Source organism: Mustela erminea, chromosome 1 (genome assembly GCF_009829155.1).
Source record: "Mustela erminea isolate mMusErm1 chromosome 1, mMusErm1.Pri, whole genome shotgun sequence".
Classification (NCBI taxonomy): domain Eukaryota; kingdom Metazoa; phylum Chordata; class Mammalia; order Carnivora; family Mustelidae; genus Mustela; species Mustela erminea.
Window position 1 is genome coordinate 54,355,272 of NC_045614.1, and position 19,976 is coordinate 54,375,247.

At 40.2% G+C, this 19,976-nt stretch overlaps 1 protein-coding gene across 3 annotated transcripts in view; it reads right to left on the bottom strand.

Annotated features, from left to right (window-relative positions):
- RAF1 (Raf-1 proto-oncogene, serine/threonine kinase) overlaps positions 1-15,201 on the bottom strand; it is an 86,399-nt gene extending 71,198 nt beyond the window's left edge. Inside the window, exons 1-2 of one of the 3 annotated variants that reach the window (XM_032327704.1) lie at positions 14,814-15,201; positions 12,822-12,926 (exon numbers count right to left, since the gene is read on the bottom strand). The gene's annotated coding sequence lies outside the window, so the exon portion shown is untranslated. The remainder of the gene's footprint in view (positions 1-12,821; positions 12,927-14,813) is intronic. The other 2 variants (XM_032327692.1, XM_032327722.1) reach the window with 2 other exon arrangements.
- Positions 15,202-19,976: the final 4,775 nt, after the last annotated feature.

Genomic DNA, 19,976 nt, shown 5'->3' on the forward strand with positions numbered 1-19,976 from the left:
ATTTTATTTATTTATTTGAGAGAGAGAGAGACAGGACGTGTGCATGCAAGCACAAGGAGAGGGAGGAGCCAGTCTCTCCTCAGAGCCAGGAGCCGGATGGGGACTGGATCCCAGAACCCTGGGATCATGGCCTGAGCTGAGGGCAGACGCTTGACTGACTGAGCCACCCGGGTACCCCAGGCACCTTCTTTTTTTTAAAGATTTTATGTATTTACTTATTTATTGAGAGAGAGAGCGAGCAGGGGGAGGGGCAAAAGAAGGAGAGAGAGAGAATCTCAAGCAGACTCCACAGTCAGCCCAGAGGCCAACCCCAGGCTCAATCTCACCACCCTAAGATGACCACCTGAGCTGAAATCCAGAGTTGGATGCTCAACTGACTGAGCCACCGAGGCGCCCCTAAAATTCCAGCATTTTAAACACTGTCATAAGAATTGGCAAAATTAGGGGCACCTGGGTGTCTCAGTGGGTTAAAGCCTCTGCCTTCAGCTCAAGTCGTGATCCCAGGGTCCTGGAATTGAGCCCCACATCAGGCTCTCTGCTGAGCAGAGAGCCTGCTTCCTCCCTTTCTCTCTACCTGCCTCTCTGCCTACTTGTGATCTCTCTCTCTCTGTCAAATAAATAAATAAAATCTTAAAAAAAAAAAGAATTGGCAAAATTAGCACAGAAAACTTTCCAAAAAGAGAAGTCCCTCCATTAAGTGATAAATGTTTAAGATAAACTATCAGGTGAGTACCCCCAATCACTCCAAGCTTTAGATTAAAGGCTTCAGTGTAGGCTCACAATCCTTACCCTATACTTGCATAAACCGGGTATGCTTTACACATAAGCAAGTGATAGCATGTTTCCTAGAAGTTTATGAAACACTGATTAGTGGAAAAAGAAAGCATTTTAGAAAGAATTTTTCTAAACGTGTTATTTTACACTAAATTCCTAAATCAAATATTGAAGAAAAGTTTTCACATATAAAGTATTACCAAAATGATTCATTATCATCTTACAGAAAAAAGAATAATGGAAATAAGTATTTCCATTTAGGTCAACAAAAGTTAAGAAAACTCTTCAAAGGGGCTATCTCTGAGGGTTCTATGAAAAATGAGTACTTGAAGAGGCAAATCAGTTTAAGACCTGGATCCCTGCCTTCGAGAACTTCAGTATTTAGTTTAAAACATAATACGGGAGCACTGGGTGTGGTGCAAAAACAATGAATACTGTTACCCTGAAAAGAAATTAAAAAAGAAAAAAACACAATACAGGGATTAGGAGGGGTCAATAATGTAAGGCCTGTAAGAAGAAAAGAAAACTACCACGGATCATAAAGGAAAGTATGAAGTGGAAGGCATTCCCAGAATTCTAACAAAAACACTAAGTTTGCATCATACATAGGGGCTAATTTCTGCAGTGAAGCTAGGGTATAGGATGGAGTCCAAATTACCCTAGAAAATCCCTTTAATCTCTCCCTAAATAGATGGGCTATATTTAGGGTATTTATGTCTCTCTCTCTTCCTCTTTAAAATAAAGATCATAATTTACCTATATCATCAGGCTATTGGGAAGATTAAATGAACTGAAGTCAGCTCTTTTTTTTTTTTTTTTTTTTTTTAGATTTTATTTATTTATCTGACAGGCAGAGATTACAAGTAGGTTGAGAGGTAGGCAGAGAGGAGGAAGCAGGCTCCCTGCTGAGCAGAGAGCCCGATGCGGGGCTCGATCCCAGGACCCTGGGATCATGACCTGAGCCGAAGGCAGAGGCTTTAACCCACTGAGCCACCCAGGCGCCCCTGAAGTCAGCTCTTTAAAGAACATGGCAGGTAGCAATAAAGGTAAGCTATTATCTATAGGTTTTCTTGTTTTTACGTTATCTTTAGACAAAAAAGAATCACAAATGCAATAGAAATCACACAAGAACGTATACTCAGTATGAGTAACAGTGGCTGAAACTGCCTGCACTATTAAAAACCTTCATTTTTTTGACAGAGTGAAAACATAACTGAATATTCATATTTTAAAGTGCTTATAATGCAATTTCACTATTCATTTCTCCTTTAAACTCATTCCTTCCTTCAGTCAAGCCTTGGTCTACCTGAGAGATTGGGTGATCAATTTTTCATGATTTCCGCAAGCTTCCTTCAGTGTTTGTTCCTTTATTATTACTATTATTATTCTTCAATTGGTCACACAACACTGGAAAAAATTACCCTCACAAAGAAAAAGTTTCTGCTGACAGACATGCTCAAATACTTAAAAAATCAAAAGCCATCTCATCCAAGCTAGGAAATAATAATATGTCTAGTTTGGAAAAGGCTTAGGTTACAGTTTTCCAACCAGTCCAAAAGGGCACTCTGATGCACTGCACAGTGGTATGTGTGTCAATATTTTGAGTTTCCTCACTCCTCTTTCTCAATTTCTGACCACGAACTGGCAACTTCATCAGATGACTGGGCAGCATAAAGACACATGAGGAAATGTGACACTCTACCCTTGCAAAAGTTCAGAACTGCCCAAGTTTAGAAAATATTTTAACTTTTTAAAAAGTAATTGGGTTAAAAATCAGCTAGTTCAAAACAATATGTTAAAGCAATCAGCCCCACAGTAAAAGACCTCTAGGAATAATTTCATTTTTAACCCTTGCCATAAATTAGTTTTTCATTATTTTTAATTTAAAGTCACTTTATCTTAAACTCTTTTTCAGCCCAAGTTTTACTTTTCATCTCCAAACCTGTCAGTTTCTTTATTTAGGTAGTTAACACTGCTAATTTTAAAAAGAACAGACCCATTTGCAAAGTATACCATTAACAAAAGTACCAAAATATATAATGCACAAATAAAATCTGGTCTAGGGATGAACATTCACATGGTCAGGTAATGATGAGGTAGTAAGATGGCTGCACAAAGGGGAAGGAAGGGAAACAAAAACCATCCAGATATTTCACCCTGCTAATACCTGGAAATACTGACTTAACCTTGTATCACTAAATTATTTACTTATTTTATATATATATATATATATATATATATATTTTTTTTTTTTTTTTTTTTAATGTAAGCTCTATGCCCAGTGTGGGGCTTGAACTCACAACCCTGAGATCAAAAGTTGCATGCTCTACCAACTGAGCCAGCCAGGCAACCCTGTACTGCTCATTTCTATTCCACATAAAAAGTATGAATCTTGGGGTGCGTAGGTGGGTCACTGGGTTAAGCCTCTGGCTTTGGCTCAAGTCATGATCTCAGGATCCTGGGATAGAGCCCCACATCGGGCTCTCTGCTCAGCAGGAAGCCTGCTTCCCTCTCTCTTCTCTCTACCTACTTGTGATCTCTGTCAAATAAATAAACTAAAATCTTTAAAAAAAAAAAAAAAAGGCACAAATCTTAGTCGCACATCTTGCATAGTCAACAAGAACTTAAAAAATAGCATTCTGCCTTCCTCAAGAATAAAGACATGAAATATAAAATAAATAAATTCACTACTTTGCACACTGGCACAGGCAGACACTAGCATCTATCCTTAAGATAGGAGACAGTCCTTCAAACTTGGCAGAACAATTTTAAGAAGTAACCATCTGATTCAGTCAAATCTCCTATAATTCCTTCCAGAGTCAATGGCTCTCATACAGAAAAGATTTCCTTAGTCTTTAGTGGTATCACCAAAGGTACCTACCTTGCTTGCCTTAAGAACTTTGTAGAATTATAAGAAAACACCTGTAAAAATCTATAGTATCTTTTTTTTTTCAGAAAATATTTTAAATTAACTTTTCAAGAATAATGTTCTTAAAACAAGAACATGTGCACAAGTTTCCCCTGTAATTAGGCCACTAATTCATTAAAGCTCTAAATTATACCTAGGTATTTTGCCACAGGATTAAAAAAAACATGAAAATGTAACCTTTGTAATTATACATCAAAGAATGAATGCCTTAAGGAAATTCTTATATTTATTTATATATCTTATATTATATTTCTTACATCTTGTTATACTCCATCACCCAGCAGAGTACACCTTACATAAAATTACGTGCTCAAATATCTGAATAAAATATTAACGAAGAAAAGACAGAATTACAATATTTATCCTAACCTTTTTCATGGATACTAAATCACTATCTACAACATAAAAATACTAATATACAATCTAAGGAACCAGATGCTTTTGTATATACTGCAACCATTCATAGAACTGAGAGGAAAAAAAAGAATAAGGAGCACTATTCATTCAACAATTTCTAAGAATCTACTTTCAACCACTAGCTGCTTTGAAGAATATAAAATTCACAAAGACATTGCCCCTTGCCTTCCAGAAGCTTTTAAAGTAGAAGGACCATCATTTACCGAAGACTGACTCTGTGCTAGGCATTGTGCTAAGAACCTTCAGGATAACAAGCAGGCCTACAACAAAATATGACAGGCTTTTGCGGGGAGGGGTAGTGACTTTTTTTTTTTTTTTTTAAGATTTATTTGAAAAAGAGGGAATTTGAAGCAGACTCCTCACTGAACTAGATCTTACAACCTTGAGATCATGACCTAAGTTGAAACCAAGAGTGGGATGCTCAACCAATTGTGCCACCCAGGTGCCCCTTAAAGAAAACACTGAAATTGGGAGTGTGGAAAGGCCACCTCTAGCTTGAGTGGAGAAAGAGGTGGACAGTTAAGGATGACTTCACTACAGAACTAGAAGGGGTAGCATTTCAATAGATAGATGCAAAGGTAAAATAAAAGCCAAAGTGTATCCAGGAGTAGAGAAGAGGAAAAGTTTGGAAACAAGTCTGATTAAGACTAGTACAGTCTTTTACTTTTTAAATCTTTGTGTTTAATGACTTTACAAACACACCCATTATAAATAGCAACCCCTCCCCATCCTCAGTACCTTCTAAAACTTCTACTCTGCTTTTTTTCTATAGCACCTAATTTTTTTTTTTAATCCCTTCTTTGCTTTACCCTTCTCTTTCTTCCCCCTGCTAACCCCACCAAGTAACCTATGTTAACAACCTTCCATTACTTTTTGGTATTTTCTCCCATACAGATGTCATATGCACATGTATACATAGGCTTTTTGTAATAACTTATATTTTCTAATCAATTAGTTTTTTTAAAGATATACTAAGTACAGGGGTACTTCAGTGGCTCAGTCAGTTAAGCAGCCAACTCTTAATTTGGGTTCTGGTCATGATTTCAGGGTCCTGCAATTGAGCCCCATATGGGGCTCTGCACTCAGCAAGGGGTCTGCTTCAGGATTCTCTCCACCTCTGCCCCATCCCTCCCATCCCCCCAACCATGTGCTCACATACAGGTGCTCTAAAAAATAAATAATCTTTAAAAAAAAAAAAAAAACCACTAATTACAGAATACATGTTCATGGGGGGGGCGCCTGAAAAACATGGAAAAATACAAAAAGTAAAAACCTAGAGATGGCCCTTGCCAACATTCATGGACATATGTACCTAATATTTTCTATGCACTTGTAAATATTTTTCTTTATAAAGATTAGATCTTCGTGTATTAATTTTAGCACTCTACTTTTTTCATTTAAAAGATCCTATCTTGCAGGATTAACTGAAATCATCTTTCACTAGTTGACAGAATACACTTTAAATTAAAAGGATACAGGGTACAAAGAAGGTAACTACACCAACTACATGTACTAGCTTAGCAAAAAAGTTTATTCTTTTCAAAAAAGATGAATCATTAGTTGTATGATACCTCTTTGAAAAGCATTACGTACAAATAAATTCATAAGGGTAAAAAGAATCTATCAGATGCAAATATAGCCAAATATGCAACTTCTAAGTTTCCTGTTTGCTTCACACCCATTATGATAGTTATTATCAAAAAAACGGAAAATAACTAGCAGGGACAAAGATGTCAAGAAACTGGAACCCTCATGTAGCGCTGGTAGAAATGTAAAATGGTGCAGTTGCTGTGAAAAACAGTTTGGCAGTTCCTCAAAAAGTTAAAAGCAAATTACCATATGATCCAGCAATTCCACTCCTAGGGGCATACATCCAAAAGAATTGAAAGCAGAGACTGAAACAGACACTTATGAACGAATATTCACAGTAACATTATCCACAACAGCCAAGAGGTAGAAACAACCCAAGAATCCATCAACAGACGAATGGATAAACAAAATACCTTACACACACCCACAGGAATATTATTCAGCCATAAAAAGGAATGAAATTTTGATACATGGTACAATATGGATGAGCCTTGGAAAAACATTAAGTAAACCAGATGCAGTATCACAAATTCTGTATGATTTTCCCTTATATGAGGTACTTGCAATGAGCAAATTCATGGTAGAATTTCCAGAAATAGGAAGGAATGGAGAGTTTTGTTTAATGGGTACAGAGTTGTTCAGGATGATGAAAATGTTCTGGAAATAGTGGTGATGGTTGCACAATGCTCTGAATGTACTTAATGCCACTGAAGAGTACACTCAAATATGGCTAAAATGGTAAATCTTATGTATAGTTTACCTGTCCCCCTCCAAAAAAGCCTAAGGGGCCCATTTCACACTGTCAGCTAAACAGGAGTCATGAAGGTCATGATCTCTAGTCTCACAATTCACAACTGCACTCTAATTCCAGTCCAGACTAACGTGAAGGAAGGTAGAATATCATATACCCCCTCACATTTCCTCTGGTTAAAATGCTCTTCCATGTATAAAGCCAATGAATACAGAGGGAAATAGCCAGCATGACAAAGGCGCTTAGGCCAGAGAATCAGGGGAACTGCTAAAGCAGGCAAAGCCCTCATGGAGCTGGCAGTGAGAGCCCCAGGCCATCTTCAAATAAAGCCCCATGGAGTGGGAGGGAGGCCAATAAGCAAGATGACTCCTTCAACAGATATCCTACTTACATCCTATGTTACAAAGTTCTGAGTTTAAGTTTATTAAGTATATCCTCTTAATAGTAAGCATTTGTGTTTGTGATGGACAGTAGGAAGGAACTAAGTCCATAGGTGATTAACCTCTGAATCTCCACTCATTCAGTTAATGTTTGTTACATAATCCAGACAAAGTTTCAAGAACTAGAGATGTATAAACAAGAATAAGATATGCCACACCTTTAAGGAACTTAGCCAGAGTTGTAGGATATCTATACAAAAAAATTCAATTAACACTATTTAGCACCTTACAATCAACAATTTGGCTGCAATCAGGTGTTAGTCATTATGCTAAACTCTGGGTAGTCAAAGGTGTTTAAGATACAATCTTCTAGGGGCGCCTGGGTGGCTCAGTGGGTTAAGCCGCTGCCTTCGGCTCAGGTCATGATCTCGGGGTCCTGGGATTGAGTCCCATGTCGGGCTCTCTGCTCAGCATGGAGCCTGCTTCTCTCTCTCTCTGCCTGCCTCTCTGTCTACTTGTGATCTCTCTGTCAAATAAATAAATAAATAAATCTTAAAAAAAAAAAAAGATACAATCTTCTAGGGAAAGGAGTAAACAAATACTTCCATACGTGTCACAATACATGTAACATCTATAGTGCATAGTACCCCCCCCAAAAAAAAGAAAAAGAAAAAAGAAATCATTTAGGTTTAAATAGGTCTTATAAAACCTAGTATTGGGGCACCTGGGTGGCTCAGAGGGTTAAAGCCTCTGCCTTTGGCTCAGGTCATGATTCCAGCATCCTGGGATCGAGCCCCGCATCGGGCTCTCTGCTCGGTGGAAAGCCTGCTTCCCCCTCTCTCTCTCTGCCTGCCTCTCTGCCTACTTGTAATCTCTGCCTGTTAAATAAATAAAATAAAAATCTTTAAAAATAAATAAATAAAACCTAGTATTATGTCTTGGAATGTAGACTCAACACTGTCACTGAAGCACAGAACCATGGACCCTCAGCCTCTCAAAGTTTTTTTTTTTTTTTTTTTTTTACAAACATCAATAAATAAGGAACTGCCATATGGAGTAGAGTATGCATTTTTCTGTATAATCTAACAAGACAGTAAACTCAGAAATGATAGCATGAAAAGTAAATGCAATAAAGTTTCAAGGTGGGGCTCAAGGAAGGAAACAAAATAATGAGTGAGAAGAGGAAAAAAAGATCAGGAAATGATATTTAGAAGATGGTGTTCAAAATGGCTTTTAAAAGAGGAACAGATAAAAGTAAGGAAATTGTGTCAATCTCTCCTCATTAGATAAGGTCGTTGAAGGCAGGAACTTGCCTCATTTACCCTGCACGAAGCACACTAGACTGCACCTACGTAAGTGCTTTAAAAAAAAAAAAAAGACTTTTGAATTCCACCAAAGATAGTATGAGGAATCATTAAGCAAGAACTATGTTTAGTCCAATAGGCAATGGACACTCTTGGAAGATTTGCGAACGGAAGTAAGGCCGATATATCTACATTTGAATATTGTTATCATCACAAAATAGGATACATAAGGGGCACCTAGGTGGCTCAGTCCATTAAGCATCTTGCCTTCAGCTCAGGTCATGATACAGGGTCCTGGGATAGAGCCCCCTCTCTGCTCAACAGAGCCTGCTTCTCCCTCTCCCGCTACCCTCCTTCTGCTTGTGCACTTGAGTGCCCTCTCTCTCAAGCTCGAATAAATAAATAAAATCTTTTAAAAAAAAAAAAAAGGATACTTAAAAACCCCATTATTACCCTCCATGAAAGAAAGCTGGGTAGCTGGGGAACAAAGGGGGTGGTAGAATTACTCTACACAACTTTACTTACTCTGCCAAAATTTTTATATCCTTTGAATTTTGTGGCATGTGACAGTATTATCTATTCAAAAAATTTAATAAAATTTTATTTTTAAGAATCTGCACAGTACCAACCTTGCAGCCCTGGATAAAGAAGATGTGGTATATATACACAATGGAATACTATGCAGCCATCAAAAGAAATGAAATCTTGCCATTTGCGACAACGGGGATGGAACTAGAGCGTATCATGCTTAGCGAAATAAGTCAAGCAGAGAAAGACAACTATCATATGATCTCCCTGATATGAGGAAGTGGTGATGCAACATGGGGGCTTAAGTGGGTAGGAGAAGAATCAATGAAACAAGATGGGATTGGGAGGGAGACAAACCATAAATGACTCTTAATCTCATAAAACAAACTGAGGGTTGCTGGGGGGAGGGGGGTTGGGGGGAGGGGGGTGGGGTTATGGACACTGGGGAGGGTACATGCTTTGGTGAGTGCTGTGAAGTGTGTAAACCTGGTGATTCACAGACCTGTACCCCTGGGGATAAAAATATGTTTATAAAAAATAAAAAATTAAAAAAAAAAAAAAAGAATCTGCACAGTAAGAGTGAATCTGATAGCAATGTGGAGAAAGCACTGCTATGGGAAGAAATAAGAAAAAGGAGTTCACTTTGGATGTTCTAACAACACTCAAGGCTAATAATAAGAAAAGCCTGCTTTAATCTGGAGAAAAAAAAGAAAACAGCTAAAAGAAGCTCAAAAATATAGTTGTCAATGGAATCTGAAAGTGACTGAATGGCTGGGGTAACGTAACATAACATTAACTTTTTTTTTTTAATAAAGATTTATTTATTTGACACACCAAGAGAGGAAACACAAGCAGGGGGAGAAGCAGGATTCATGCCAAGCAGAGAGCCCCATGTGTGACTCGATCCTAGGACCCCAGGATCACGACCTGAGCCAATGGCAGACACCTAACGACTGAGCCACCCAGGTGCCCCAATTAATTAACTTTATTAAATGCATTTTTCTATTATAAAAGCAACACATTCAGAGAATATAAGAAGTATAAAGAACACTATCCTATTTTTTTTTAATTTATTTATTTGACAGAGATCACAAGTAGGCAGAGAGGCAGGCAAAGAGAGAGAGAAAAGGAAGCAGGCTCCCCGCAGAGCAGACAGCCCAATGAGGGGCTCCATCACAGCATCCTGGGATCATGACCTGAGCAGAAGGCAGAGGCTTTAACCCACTGAGCCACCCAGGTGCCCCAAAGAACATTATTCTTATTTCTACTGTTTAACGATAACTGTTAACATCTACATGTTATATTTATATTTTTTATATTTTTATCTTTTGTATTTTCTTCCCATGTGTAGGTTTTGAGATTTTTTCAAAACAGCTTGAGATGTAATTCACATACAACTCACCCACTTTAAGTGTACAATTTGACGGTTTTTATTATATTCAAGAGTTGTGCATCCATCTCCACAATCTGAGAACATTTTCATCCCTCCAAAAAAAAAAAAAAAAAAAAAGACCCTATCACAGTCGCTATCCATTCCCAGTCGCCTGTCCATTCCCGTACTCCTTCCAGCCCCTGGCAACCACTAACCTACATTCTGTCTCTGTGGACTAGCCTATTCTGGACATTTCATACAAATGGAATCATAAAATATATGGTCTTTAATGACTGGCTTCTTCCATTTAACATGTTTGCAAGGTTTATACATGTTGGAGAATGTATCAGTACACCATCTCTTTTTATACTGAATGATATTCCACTGTATTTTTTTTATAAAACTGTAATCGTTCCAAATACATACTTTTGTGTTCAACATTTTCCATATTATCAATGCGTCATATAATCCATATTTAATGACAAGCACAGTGCCCCATCAAGTGGCTGTACCACCGTTTACTTAATCATTTCACTAATGTTGGACATTTGAACTCTTTCCAGTCTTTTCTACTGTAAACAAATTCTCGTAAATGCAAATGGTAGTTCCTTTCTGAATGATCTTCTCAATCCAGAGAAATGCCTCTCCTAGAAACTCTTGAGTTTCCCAATGAGATCTGCCACAGAAAACAAAAGTCATATTCTTCCAGAAAAAATTTAGAATTTCATCCATCCCAAACCCAGGTAATGGAGAGATGTTAAAAGCTATCGATGCTTGTAAAGGATGCCTCAGAAATACCTAGATTAAGACCTAGCTGGCTCAGTCAGTACAGCATGCGACTCTTGATCTCGGGGTTGTAAATTTGAGCCCTATGATGGGTGTAAAGATTACTTTAAAAAAAAAAAAAAAAAGAAAAAGAAGAAAAGAAAAAGAAAAAAGGAACAAAAATTCCCAATTCTAAAGATATATTAACACAGTTAAACAATAACTGGCCTGACTCTTCCATCAGAAATGTACATGGATGGAAAAAAGTAAACACTGTCCCAACTGTGATGCCTAGTATTAAGTATCTTCAAAGAAGTCAAACCACTTTTGTTTTCCATAGCAGGATGGAAGAAAATAAATAGAAGATCCTGATTCCAACAGTAAAAATGTACTTATGCTTGTTACTATATGACAATAAATGGAATCCAACAGGTTGAAAGAGGAAGAAGAAGACACCAGCAAAATCCACAAGGTCCTCACCAGCACTTAAACATACTGGGACCCCTAAAACATTGTCATTGCCCGTGCTTTCCATTCATTAACCAAAAATACCAACAATCTCAAAATCACAAAGATTTAAAAATTTGAAACTAGCTTTGGGATTGTTAATCCCTACCTCTGTAAAATCCTTTAGAATCTGGTCTAAAAATAAAACTATGTGTCAAGTGTTCCTCAAGAAAACTATGTACACTGATTGGAATGTGAAGCAATTAACACACTTTATGAGTGATTTGCCAAAGAGACTTGAGATAGCCTGGGCCAAAACCAATAACAAAGAAACAACACCCACTTGACATTTTCCTTGGTTAAACTGAGATTTTAGAAGCAATTTTAGAAGAAAAGCTAAAAAGCTCTGAAGTTAACCAGGAAAATCAATGAGAGCTACTCAAGTATTCTGGGAGAAACGGAGGAACAAAATGATTCGATCATTGTAAAATAAAAGATGAAAACTTTAATACAAAATTAAGCAATTTTTACTCTACTTTTAAGCAAGAATAAAATACCCCACCATTACTATCATGACAATAATAGACAAGGCAGTATAGCCCTATACCAGAAATACTAACTAAACTGTAATGTAAACATGCAGTGTTACATTTAGCACCTAGTCAGTTTAGCAAATAGGAATTCTGAACCAGTCATACACATAAACACACACACACAATACAACAACCTATAACTCTACACAACCTCATCGTAAATAAGCCCACTGTTCCTTGGTCTTCCAATTAATTTAGTCAAGGTGAGCAATTTTTCAACTAGTTTTAAAGAAATGATTTCCATGACCTGTACAATTTGAAAAGCAAAAAACCTTTACAAGTTCGATTTTGTGGTTTCATAAACCCCCTACTGTCACACAGTCCACTGCCTTTCAAAAGCAATATTTAAAATTCTCTTCTGCAAGTCAACATTAAGGCATGCTGTTTGGCTAACAAGCTCCTCCCAAGACCAGGCTTATTATGTATGGCCTATTATGTTCCTAACATGCAAACAAAAGCATTCCCTCATGTAACATTTTACTATTTTTAGGCAGGTCACTAACAAAGTTTTATCTGAAATTAGAATGTAGTAGAATCATACATCTACTACTAACAAACTACTTGAAATAGTAATTTAAAGTTATTAATTGTATTTTCCATTTAATAAGTAACCTAGTACTTCTGGAAGTTTAACTTCCAAGAAGTTGTTGTTTAATCCTCAGAGCAAACCACCTTCTTTGGTTTTCACAAATGGCATGTTTTAAACTAAACACAACTAGTTTCAGAGCAGCTGTAATACAATATTTGATGTTTAACCATTCTCCCTTTCACCTTTTAGATCCTTTTCATTACAAATGACCAGCTTAATCTGTTTCTCTGTTTTCTTCTGCTAACCCAAATCCCGTAAAATATGTTCTAATGTATTTCACTCAAGCCTCCTACTTTGAAGGCTTACACTTTTCAACTACTGACAAAAGTTTTAACAAGGCTAAGCAACCCCATTACAAGTTTTAATCACAAACACCACATACCTAAAAGATAAGCTTTTCCAGCAGAAACACTAACAGGTTTATTTTTCCAAGTATCCAGTGTTCAACCGGGTCAAATGTTTCTCTTGCATTTTAAACAGCATAGCCCTTGAAGTGATAAGGGTGAAAACAAGCCAAAAGTCTCTTAATAATGTTCTTCAGTGGCATGTAATCATCACAACCCAAGAAAAACTCAGGAACTGCTAGCTAAAGTCAGTTAAGACCATAATAGTCACGTTACCTTAAGCATTAATCACAACAATAGAGAGATTTGGGGTAAATTATGTTTATATAGCTAAAGACTTTATAACAAAATTGAAAACCACAGAATCAATGCAAAGAAAGTTTACTAAATATACAACACACATAATAAATTAAAAATACTTTCAGCTGTTTCAAATAATCTTCCAATTTCTACATGACAGGGGAGTGTGGTTTTTATTGCTAACAGCCATTTAAAAGGCAGTATTAGCAGCATGCGCTACATGCATAAAGTCAACATTTTAGTGAGCAAGCAAAAGGTTAGAAAAATCTTTTACAAAAACACCTACGAATATGAAGTTCAGTTCATTCACCACCGCTTAAGTGCAAAACATCTGACATAAGGCACTTATCAAAAATGTCCTTAAATGGCTTTAACACAGTACATCTTTTCAGTTACTATCACAGCTTCAACATCATAAAGGGAGAAAATAGTTATCAGCAAGAAAAAAATAGAATATTCATTTAAAATAATCCAAATTAAATCAACTAGTTCACTGTCTCCAACAAAGATCCTTCACAACTTTTGACCCTCATCTCTCACCACTTCCTTCCTGCACCCCAAACTCATCCCAACTCCTGCATATCTCTATGCCTTTTTACCAGCGGTTCTTCAGCTTATAATGCTCTCCTCTCCTCACCTGGTAAGCACTTACTCATCAGTCCAAAACTGGCCGCAGAAGTTCCCTCCAGTGTTCAAGCTTCCCCAACTCCCCCAGGCAAAATTGGCTTTCCCAAATTCCCACAACACTCAGTAAGTCCATCCTGCGCATTGTTTTCACGCCTTGGTGAGAAGAAAGAAGAGCAGGTTCCCTCCACTCAGCCCATAGAGGACGAAGCAGGCAGAAATACTCCACGAACGTGAGCTGAATTCGTCCCTACTTAGATTAAACGACTCTCTAGAACCCGGTCACATCTCAAGGAGACATAGGGGATCCTAACATTCTTCCCACCAGAGAAATGAATACCAGAGGGCACACCCAGAGCCCTGAAATGAGAACAATGAATGAACACAGCCGCCTCTCCTCTCATGATGTTCCAACTCCTCTTTCTGGGCATCGACTAGCTCTGCTGAACCTCTGCAGCTGCAGAACCCAAGCGTCCTGGCGGCTCTCACTTTACACAAAAGACAGCCCTGGATCTTCATTCCAAAGCATCCCAGGGCCAAACCTCAGTATATGCATCCCAAACCTTTCATTAGTAACCCAGAGTCCCGAAACCCAAGGCGAGGCCCCCTATATCTTTGTGGTGGGGCACTGACCCACTTCCTCCTCTCGTCCCCGATTCTTCTCGTCCTCTCTATAAGGGTGTCACTTGAGTGACGGACTCTGAGATAAGATGCAAGACTGGGACCCCCCATCCCGCGCCCAGAAAGAAAAGGAATTAGTCCACCTGAATGACAACACAGATACGGGGCTATTCTGGGCAGATTCTCCCATTTACCAAAATATAAGGAATGTGCACCGAGTACAGGGGTGGCGCTAGCACGTTTCCCCGAAACACAAGGAAATTTGAGTGGGGATGTGGAAACTCGGCTGGCCGGCCATGACACCGGGCTCCAGGGCTCCCGCCCGTCCAGCGCCACCCGGGGTGACAGCGGCCTGGCCCGGGCCCCCACTCGGCAGCTGCCGGGTCGCTCCATCAACGCCGCCCAGGCCCGGACGCATTAGAACTCTGCCCCCTCAGCCCCGCCGCCCGGATCCCCCGGCAGCCAGGGCCGACCCTGCCGCCTACCTGAAGGAGCCGAACCGCCTCCGTGTCCCGTCGTCCGGCGGCGGCGTCTGATCCGCTCCTCCTCCCCGCGGCGGGTGAGGGAGCGGGAGGCGGTCACATTCGGCGCGTCCCTAGCCCAGGGGACGGGGCCCCGGGCAGTCCCCGCATCGTCGCACCCGCGCTCCGCGCCTCGGGGCACACGCCCCAAAGCCGGGCCAATTGGCCCTCTTCCGGGCCCAAGGAGAGCCGCAGGAAAGCCTTCCTGTCTCACGCTCGCCCTCTTCTTACTCCCGCCATCTAAGATGGCGGCCCCAACGCCCGCGACGAAGAGGCTCTCGGGCGGCCCCGGCAAATGAGCCTTCACTCGGTGCTCCTCCTCCCGACCTGCGGCGCCACTGGCTCTCTGCTTCTGCGCGAGCCTGCCGGGCAGCGGCTGCAAACTTGGTTCGGGCATCTATCACTCTAGTCTGAACTCGGGCCCCGCCCCCAGGGGCGTGGCCTCGTGATGTCGCCAGTCGCCATTTCGGATCCGTGACGGCTGTGGGCCCGGTCCTGCTTGGCGCCCGGTGGGTGCTGTTGGCAATCGAGAAGGGCCACCTCGGACTCCTAGAGGGTCCGGGGCTTAACTGCGAGAGGAACGCCAGCCAGGCAGCATCACAAGGCCCGGAGATAACCAGACTTACCGGAGGACGCACCGTATACTCTGTAAAGCTTTGGCGCTATCCTTAGGCATGTTGGAATTCGAATCGCCACTTAGCTACTTATGTATTGTATGGGAAAGTCCCTAAATTTTCCTTTTTTTTTTTTTTTTTAATTTTCTTTAAGTAAGTACTCTCTACACCATACGTGGGACTTTTTAAGATCGAACGTCTCGTGCTTTTCTGAGCCAGCCAGACACCCGACCATAAAAGTTTTCTGAGCCTCACTTTTCTCTCCGTAAATTAGGGGACCTTTTTCCCCATCAGTTTGTTAAAAAGTTAACAAGACTGATAATATTCAGTCTAGTCCAAAGTATATGAAAACCGTTATGTACCCTAATTCAGGCAGGATTGCTTATGGGGAGGGCAGTTTGGCGTTATCTACTGACACTTTTTATGTGTATACCCCTCGTGCCAGCAGTTCCCCTTTTAGGCACTAATTTTAGAGAAATGTGTACCCATAGCACAAACAAGCATGTGCTAAGACGTTTATTGCCATATTGTTTGCATTAGAGATACCCTGGCAAAGATGTGAGTTAATTAAGTAGAAAACTACAAATAAACGGTGCTACATCCACAGTATGGCATTTTATCTGTCTTAAAAGATCCCAGTTATGGGCTGGGGTCATGATTCCAGGGTCCTGAGATGGAGCCCCTTGTGGGCTCCTGCTCAGCGGGGAGTCGTCTTCTACCCCAGCATTTGCGCAGGCTCGCTCTCTCTCAAATAAATGAAACCTTTAAAAAAAAGAACGAGCAGGATCTATGTACTAATCCAAGACATTATATTTTTATAAGAACATTTTGTATGGTACGATGCTATTTATTCAAACACAGGCATGCAAAACTACCCAATACCATGTGCAACATTCATGTATGTAAATTTTTATGGGAGCCTATTGTGTACCACACTTCGTTCTGGTTGTTGGGAAATCTACATTCAAAAGCCCTACCTTCTAGAGATGAAAGACCAAAAGAAAGTATAAAATAAATTCAGATAGTAATATGTGCAGTATAGGAAAATGAAGATGAAGCAAGATGAGAAAGATAAGACAGCTATGTGAGGACCAAAATGCAAATAAATGCTGAGGAAAGACTGGAGGGCATTGAATACAGAAGGTCCATGAGAGTTGTTTTTGGTGGGTTTTTTCTTTTTATAGGAGTAATAACAACGTCAACCTCACAGAATTAAATAAGATAAAACATGGGAAGCATTTAGCACAGAGCCTAGGGGTTGAGACTTCAGTACCTGGAATCTGATTGCCTGGTTTTGAATTTAGATTGCCACTTCCTCATTTGTGACTGAGATAAGTCATTTAAAGCTCAGTTCCTCAGTTTCTTCATCTAAAGAAAACATGATCATATCCACCTCTTAGAGTTAAAGGATTTAGTGAGTTTAAGATGTGAGGCACTTGGAACAGTTCCCGGCTTGTGTTAAACATAGAAATGTTAGCTGTAATTATGCCTATCTCTTCTCGTAATATCATTACTACTTAGGATAGAGCAGCAAAACCACACTTGCTGACCCCAGGCCATTTCTTCCTTCGGTGGCCCCCAGCTGCTACACTTTACTTAGGGAGACTGCACTTCATTCAAACCTCTCGGCTGACAAGAGTGGCTATTTCATTAAAAAAAAAAAAAAAGCTTATAAAGGTGAAATTCACATAACATAAACTTAACCCTTTTAAAGTGAAAAATTAAGTAGCATTTGATATGTTCACAGTTTTGTGCAATCACTTCTAGTTCCAAAATAATTCCCTCAATCTGAAGCAAAACCCCTTACCCATTAACCAGTTTGTCCCCATCCCATTTCTGCCCAGCCCCTGACAACCACCAAGATGCATTCTATAACTGGGGATTTATCTTTTCTGGATATTTCATATAAATGCAATCATACAACATGTGACTCTGTGTGTCTGGTTCTTTTTACTTAGCATAATGTTTTCAAGGTTCATCCACATGACATGTATCAGTAACTTCTTTTTATAGCTGAATAATACTCCACCATACACAATTGACTGATGGACATTTGGACTGTTTCCATCTTTAGGCCATCGTGAACAGCGTTAGCATGCGTATACATGTGGTATTAGAGTACCTATCTTCAAGAGTGCCTGGGCACATCAGGCAGGTTCCCTGCTCCACAGGAAGCCTGCTTCTCCCTCTCCTGCTTCCCCTGCTGTGTTCCTTCTCTCACTCTCTCTCTCTCTCTGTCAAATACATAAATAAAATTTTTTTTTTTAAAAGTACCTATCTTCAGTTCTTCCAGGCATATACTTAAGAGTAGAATTGCAGGGATCACCTTGCACCCCACTGGGTTGCATGTCCTCTACTTTAAAAACCTCTAGCTTGGTGGTAGGAAAAGTCAAAGAGCTAGAGTTTTTAGAAAAGAAAGAGGAATGAGGACAGAAATGAGTCAAATAGTTTGAAGGAAGAATGGACATGCCATGATCTCAGATCAAAGAAGGGAAAGAATAGATGTCATTGGTTGGGGGAGGCTAAAATGGAAACTTACCGGGGTGATGGAATGTTCCATTTAATTTGGGAGGTGGATACATGAGTGTGTGTGTGTGTGTGTGTGTGTGTGTGTGTGTGTGTGAGAGAGAGAGAGAGAGAGAGATATTGATATGTGTTCTTTCTATATATTTGCTACACCTCAATAAGAAATTCTTTGAAGGGGCGCCTGGGTGGCTCAGTGGGTTAAAACCTCTGCCTTCCACTCAGGTCATGATCCCAGGGTGTTGGGATCGAGCCCCGCATCAGACTCTCTGCTCTGCAGGGAGTCTGCTTCCTCCTCCCTCTCTCTCTGCCTGCCTCTCTGCCTACTTGTGATCTCTGTCTGCCAAATAAATTAATTTAATTAAAAAAAAAATTCTTTGTAAAGATGTATAAGGTCTTTAAGCCTGGCAGAAAGGATGAATTTTTTAGGTAAAAGAAAGAAAAACAAGTGATAGCTACCATTTATGGAAACTTTTCATGTATCTGGCATTTGCTACAATCACCGGTACACATTACTACCTGAAACTTCTGATCTTCAAATGAGAAACCCTTCTGAGAGGGTAATTAATCCAAGGACAAAGCTGGGAAGTGATGGAGAAGGGGTTTGAACCTGTTCATTTGTTAATTCATTCAACATTCAGTCGATAAAGATTTCCATTGTGCTTACCATGTGCCAGCTCCTGTGTTAGACCTGGGTCCGTGGCAGTGAATAAGCCAAGGTCTTTGCCCTCAAGGACTTGAAGGTCTGATGGGGAGGACATGCAGCAAACTGATAAACAAATCAGCATAAGAACTAAGATTATGATCCTATGACGAAGGGAATGACTAGAGAATGTTAGAATTGGAAGTGGGTGTGCTTTTAGGCTCAGCAGCCATGGAGGGGCTTTTTTAGGGAGTAAGACTTAAGCTGGGCAATGAAGGAGGAAACCAGGGGGAGAGCAGCTGAAATGGCACGTGAAGGGTCATGAAGTGGGAAAGGAGTGTGGGCCAGTGTGGTTTAGAGCACAGAGGATGAGGGAGAGTGAGGTGGGCAGAGGACAAAGGATGGAGTCATATCCAGTCCAACTCCCACAACTTCCATACCTTTCTATGCCATCCTGCCTCTCCAGTGAGTTTAATTTTAGTTACAGAGCAGTTTAAAGTGTGGGCCTGACTTGGGCTGGGTGCTGAGAGAGACAGAGCCTTGTAAACAAACAGTTACCTCACCTGGTGATCCAAATGTGCTCTAAGGGCGAGCTGACTGGAGTTCTGTGGTACCACACCAGAGGAAGGAGGGAGAGGCTGGTTCTGTCAGAGAAGCCTCCACAGCGGCAACACTTAAGCTGAGTCCTGAAGGAGGAGTCAGAATTTTCCAGACTGAGAAGGGTGGGACGACAGGGCAGGAGGTGGGAACCATATGACCAAAGGCACCGAGATGTGACTTTACAGATAAGTCTGAGAAACAGCATGCAGTTCTCAGTTGGAGACTGCCTCCCTGAGGCAGAAGAGAATGATGAAGGGGAGGTTGGAAGGGCAAAAGATGTCTCCCCTAGAGTCAATCTCCCTTAAGCCATGAGGCAGTCCTTAACGGGGACGGAGGAGTGGTTAAGGGGCTAGCTACTGGGGTGTCAACCACAATACATCTTGTGGTATCTTAAACAGGAAAGCCTAGAGCAGTCATCTCAGAAACCAAGTCAAAATTAATACCTGGGCTTTCTCAGAAATTACTTGGGGGGACATACACTAGAACAATCTCTATGGAAGTCGATTTGGCAATATCAAAATTATAAATGTGTATACTTTTTGTCAAAGATAGTCTCCTGGAAATTTATCCTACAGATACACTTGTGTGTGAGATGCTGTATGTACAAGGTATTCCTTGCTACATTGCTTATAATCTAGACAAAGAAACATCATGTGATATGTCAGGTGAAAGATGAACTCTCATGTACTGATATAGAAAGATAGCTAAGAAATCCCATTAAAGGAAAAAAAAACAAAACTGTGAACT